This window comes from Lactuca serriola, chromosome 6 (assembly GCF_051521515.1).
Source record: "Lactuca serriola cultivar US96UC23 chromosome 6, Lser_US96UC23_V15, whole genome shotgun sequence".
In the NCBI taxonomy this organism is placed as follows: Eukaryota; Viridiplantae; Streptophyta; class Magnoliopsida; order Asterales; family Asteraceae; genus Lactuca; species Lactuca serriola.
In genome coordinates, this window is record NC_136413.1 from 36,424,749 (window position 1) to 36,431,601 (window position 6,853).

Sequence of the window (6,853 nt, forward strand, 5' to 3'; positions counted from 1 at the left end):
CGAACTTTTTTGTTACTGATCTTAACATTTGAAGTAGTATGCTGTTTTAATAAATAGAAGCAGATAAAAATATCTTAACATTTTTATTTTTTTATATTTAAAAATAAATTAAGAGCTAATTACGAAAAAAAATATATTTTATAATTTTTTCGTTTAACCACCCAATTTATTTTCATTTGTACTAAAAAACCATTTACTTTTTTGGATGAAAGTTATATTGTGTATTTTTGCTTAAAAAAACCATCAATTTTCATTTGTGCTAAAAACAATTGCCCATAAATTAGTCGCTAACTGAACTTTTGAAAAAATATAGCGTTTTTTTTCGTAATTAAGCTAGGACATAACATATAACAGTGGTCGCATTGAAATGTTTTACGTAAAATTGATGGTTTTTCGGAACTTATTAAAAATAGATGGTTAAACCAACATTTTGAAAATATATATGCTTATTTTGAAATTAGCCCAAAATTGGTTAAATATAACTAAGTTTTAGAATTTATAATATGACTAAGGATGCTAAAGGAAAATGATATTAAGATGATAGTATAAGATAGAGGTGCATAAAGAGATCAGGACCAGTTAAAACCAAACCGGTAGTTTAGAATCAGTTTCTGAAAAAATCGAAAACCATTTTTTCCTCTAAAAAAACCCATAAAACCGAATCGGTATTTTAAACAAAAAAAAAGGAACAAAATTTCACTTAAAAAAAACGAAACTGAATATAACCTAAATTGGTTTTTAGAGAAGTAGTTTTTTAACAACCAATTTTTGATTTTTTTAAAACCTAAAGGAGTTTATTTGTGCATCTCTAGTGTAACATGTTATAACTAGAAATTAAATATCCTCTTATAGTTTCTTTCTACATACCATCTTCTTATCAATATCAAATAATGACATGTGTCATATTTAATTTTTCTTAATAATATTTTAATCACTAGTTACCATTTAACATGAATAGGAAGATAAGTAGAAGGAAATTATAAGAGGATATTTAATTTCTTTGTTATAATACAATAAAAAATTAATGGGCCAGGAAAAAAAAATACCAAAAATATTTTCAACTATAATAACTGCAAAATAACGTCTCAAGTCTCAAAGTCATCACAACATCAACATGGGCTGCCTTGTATCGGCTTTATATTTCACCTAACTAAATATATTGTAGTAGAACATGTTTTGTAATTGATTGATTGTGGTGTAATGTGTCAAGTAAAGAGAGTTGCATATGTATAAATCACGTAAATTTATGTTATATTTTATTGCTAATAGGCTCAATGATTTACATTTAATAACCATCTTATCTTCATTTAATTTAAAATATTTAAAAAGTTCGAGTGTTTGCAAATTTAATCTACAAAAAGATATTAGGGTTTTCTATATACATTTCCTCAAGTTTCTTGAATTGTTACATTTTTAGTCTAAGTATGATTTTTTACTCGGTTTCATTCCATTATCTCCTTAAACTTGTTAATTTATCCATTTAACCACATTTCCATGGTTTCTCCATTTCCCCTTGGAAAGAAAACTCTCAAGTTTGTAGGGCTGTTATAGTTTTACTCAAGGTTCTAAATGACGTGAGGCGTGACATGGCGGCAAGGTCAAGCCTCAAGATTAACGAGCCATGACGTTTTTCAAGGCGTGATGTAAGACGGCGATTTTATATTAATTTAAAATTATATTACCACATAAATATAAATTTATATTAAATATAACTACTTTTTATAAATGTTAGATCAATAACTAGTAACAAAAATTTAACGAAAACCACAATACCTGTATCTCCGATTAGAAAAGACATAACAAAGAGCAAAAAAATGTGTCTCAAACGAAAAAACACGCGCCATAACACGCCATGACGCGCCATATCACGCCTTGCCATGCGTCACGCCTAACAGCAACGTTATGAGGCTTTTCGTAACGGCGGAGCCACGCCTCACGCCATGACGGGCCTTTTAGAACACTGGTTTTATTTCAAATCTATTTTTTTTCAAGTTTTACCCATAAATTTTATTCAACTTGTTAATTTGATCATTTTATCCTTTTCTTGAATTTCTCTCTTTCCTCTTTACACAAATCTATTAGTATTTAGTATTTACCATCATTTCTTTTTAACGACAATCAACCTTTTTAAACCATGACAACTTGGACCATAGACCTAAACAACCCAAATATAGCCCAACACAAATTAGATCATCGCATCACATTTGGTTCTTGGTCTTAGTATATATGACTAATAGGGAATTAGGGTAAAACATATTTCACAAGGACATTTGACAATGACACATCAAATAATAGATATTTTGAATTTATCGGTTTTATAAGTTGAAGGCAAAAATTTATAGTTATAATTTTTCTTATAACTATATTTACTTGTGATTTTTATAAAATATAATAAACAATAATTCATGAATACGACAGCATAAAGAAGATTCTCCCAACAATACTGCCTCACTCCCTTGTGACAATTCCCATGACCCCAAATTCCATACCCCCTTTTGTGAAAAGGAGATTCGCCAACACATATACCGACGATATTCAAATTAATCATGGAAAACAAGCACATGCTCCTATAATTGTATATGGGTTTCAACCCACTTTCTTCGTTACAAAACTATTGATCCTTGTGTACATCAAGTGTTCAAATATAGAGTATGTTCATAAAATGTTTGATAAAATGCCTTAAGGAAACTTGATTTGTTAAAACATGATGGTACTTTGCGTATGCTAAGTGGGAGTGGGGCATATGAGTATGGGTCTATGTAATGTTTGACTTGATGCATATGGTCATTCACACCAAGCTTGTAAAAGCTTTTTGTAAGGTGATAATAAAACTTGTGATACTTATATGAAATTACCATTGCAATGTTATATCCAAAGCTGCGAGGATCATGATTTTATCTATATTTTTATGTTTTCTAAGATTGTTAATAAAAAAAAATCTCTCTAATATGAACTTGGACTTCAAAATTTCACTTAGAAATAACATTTAACATATATATTTATTTGAAAATAAAAACTTATAATAGCAATAGGGGTCCTTTTTCTCTAACTCGTCCTGAACATTTGAGAATATTTACATCCTCATGACCGATCTGCCAACTTAAAGGAAGTATTGAGATGAATTATTTTTTTATTTACCTTTTATTTATTTATTTATTTATTTTGTATTTTTGTATATTTCGTTATCCATAATTTAAATTTAACCTGACTCGTTATTAGGGATTATATTGTTATTCTTTTTATCTAAGCTATGTACTTAGAAATAATATTGATGCAAGCAATTCCACATTGTATGCGATGTAAAGAATTTATAAGTAATATTATTTATTCAATTGTTTTTCAGGATAACTATAAACCGGTCTAAAAAAAAATTAATGCATGACTAGACTTTATTATACAAGCATCGTAAAGATATATGAAAAACTAAGTGTATTTAAGTCAAAAATTTAGAAATGATCATGTTCGTCGATCAATTTCACTTCAAATACACATACGTGAATAATATTTGAAAATATATTTATTCTTTTAGAAAAAAATGAAATAAATAACTTAATAAACTTCGGATATTAACTAACTAACTACTTTGCAGTTTGCAATGTGGTATTCTGAAGTAGATGAAAACAGGTCAAATACATTAGTGAAGTCTGGTCCTATATATATGAGGCCCACACCCTATGTTGAAATGCCATTTTGGGAATCTGAAAAAATTACAACCCAAACTTTGAATATTTTCTTTATTTTCAATTATAGATTCCAGAAACCAAGTTAGTTTTACAGATTAAACGTACTTAGATTTATATGCATATTTGTAAATATCAAGTCCATCTCCAAAATGTGTAGAACATGTCCGTAATTTCATATTTGTAAGTATTCAGCTTTTCTTGAATCTTTTGCAATCCAACTTGGGATAACGACTTAAAAAGGGTAATATATTTTTCGATTTGTACATATTTAGTCACTGAGGTTTTTTTCCATCCACATTTACCTCTTTAACTTGTTAAACTGTACACATTTAGTCCTTATGACCGGCTACTCCAGGTTAGCCGGTAAAAATAACTTAATAAGGTAATATATTTTTCACTTTGTACACATTTAGTCCTTAATATTTTTGTACATATTTAGTTCTTAATACATATATATATATATATATATATATATATATATATATATATATATATATTTGCAAAATAAGTCGTTTGTGTTTTTGAATTCATTTAGTACTTATGAATGATTTTTTAGGCTTTTCTCACGACATCTTATGTGGAATAACCATATGACGGTGGGATAGGTTGAGTTGGTCTTGTTATATGCTGTAGGCCAAGATACCTGGTGCGGGCCGACTATAAGCTTATAGGCACGGAGACTCGAGAAGAGCGGTTGAGTTAACGTGGCATGCTAACAAACACTGGGTATTCTAGTCTGATGACTGATTGGACCTGTTGCATGTTGGCGTTCCAGTCCGATGACTGATTGAGCCAAGGTATTCCAGTCTGATGAGTGTGGGTCCGTTATGCATGATAATACGTTTGTTGTATCGTTTATTTTGGGGGAAACTCACTAAATTTTGTGCTTACCTAGTTGTCTATGTTTTCAGGTTCTATTGTTGGTCGTGGAAAGGAGAATGCATGATTGTACACACTCATCAACAATATTGAGGATTCCGCGTTACAATAGATTTATAATTAGGGAGTTTTGCATTATTTAAAAATGAAAATTTTTTGTTGTGAAAATGACACATTACACATAAACATCAATAGCCCTACACACTTCATCAATGATTGTCCCATGTAAGATGTCGTGAGAAAAACCTAAAGAAAACATCCATAAGTACTGAATGTGTACAAAAACAAAAATGACTTATTTTGAAACAAAAAAATATTAAGGACTAAATATGTACAAAAATATTAAGGACTAAATGTGTACCAAATGAGAAATATATTACCCTATTAAGTCATTTTTCCCGGCTAACTTGGAGTAACCGATCATAATGACTGAATGTGTACAGTTTAACAAATTAAAGGAGTAAATGTGGACGAAAAAAAACTCAGTGACTAAATGTGTACAAATCGAATAATATATTACCCTTTTAAGTCATTATCCCATCCAACTCATTATCAACCATTTTTAACTTGTTTTTCACCAAAGCACTTTTTTATCGACATTAGACAATTTATAATAAATTTAGTAGCTTTTCTCCTATAAAATGGCTAGAAAAAAATATCTAACATGTCCCTTAAAATATGTATAATTTAGGACATATCAAAAGACCTTCAATTTGGTTTTTGCTTCCCCGCCTCCACCAAGCAAAATATAAAATAACTTAACAAATATTTATATTTTTCATTACATAAGATAACCTAATTATAAAACCCATCGATTTTATTGAGATTTAATATGTATATGTGTGTCTAAAAATCCTATTTACTTTCCAAAATTTAAATACTCAGAATCTTCATAAATGCTCCCCACTAAGTATGACCATATACACTTTTGCATCCCTTGGAATATATCATCATTAAAACTCCTTAACCTTAAACTATTTTTATCAAGTTCTCATACTTTATATACTATTCCAGAATGATGTTTCTATTTGAGATACCATTTTCCACATTTCTTTGGTGCATAACTCTCTTCTTGATATAACTTTATTGGATATAGTATCAAATTGACCTGTTTTAGCTTGTGACTTTTCTTTAGGAGATTTTTAGGTACTTGTTATTGCTCCTCCCAAATGCCACTAAAAAAGTCCATGAATTTAGATAAAATCCACGTAATGAGAATTCCACCCGACGATCCTTTAACAAATGGCTCATGGACACCAGACATTAAGTTTCCTTAAGCTTCCTTAAGGGTTTACTTTCTCCAATTGTAAAGACCACAAATTGACTTATTCTCTTGAGCTCAATTGGAAAGTTTTAATATTTCCATATTTCACAGTTTAATATATGGAATTTTTATTTCCCTTCTTTTTATCCTAATTAGAAACTTGACATCATCCCTTATTGGTTAAAATATATTTTTAGGTGGGGTTACATTTTCGCAAACTATGTAAAGTATATGTAGTATCCACCATACCACATAAGTTCATCATGAATTTAGATAAAATCCACGTAATGAGAATTCTACCCGGTGATCCTTTAACGAATGGCTCATGGACACCAGCATTAAGTTTCCTTAAGCTTCCTTAAGGGTTTACTTTCTCGAATTGTAAAGACCACAACTTGACTTATTCTCTTGAGCTCAACTGAAAATTTTTAATATTTCCATATTTCACAGTTTAATATCTGGAATTTTTCTTTCCTTTCTTTTTATCCTAATTGGAAACTTGACATCATCCCTTATTGGTTAAAATATATTTTTTAGGTGGGGGTACATTTTAGCAAACTATGTAAAGTATATGTAGTATCCACCATACCACATAAGTTCATTTTTTTTCATGATTTCACTAAAACTAGAAAGGCACAAATATTCCTTAACATATCCATTAAATAAAACATTAGGATATATTTCACTTTATCCTACATAACTTTATTAACTTCATTTTAGATAATTTTTATTTTGGACTAAATTTCATCTATATAGCTTTTTAACAAACCTAATCATTTAAATTATATATAACCTTCTATCCACACTTAAATCATACAATGACCTCATTGTATACATACTAAATTAATGAAAAAAGAAGGAAAAAAAGAACATACTCCCCTATGATAGCAGTGACGAGATTGAGTGTAACATCCATAAAATTCATAAAAATTTTAAACTTTTCAAACATTCCAAAACCATCCATTGCTTACAAATTGTTTTCAAAATAGTTTAACATCAAAGAAAATCCAAGAAAATCATAACACAA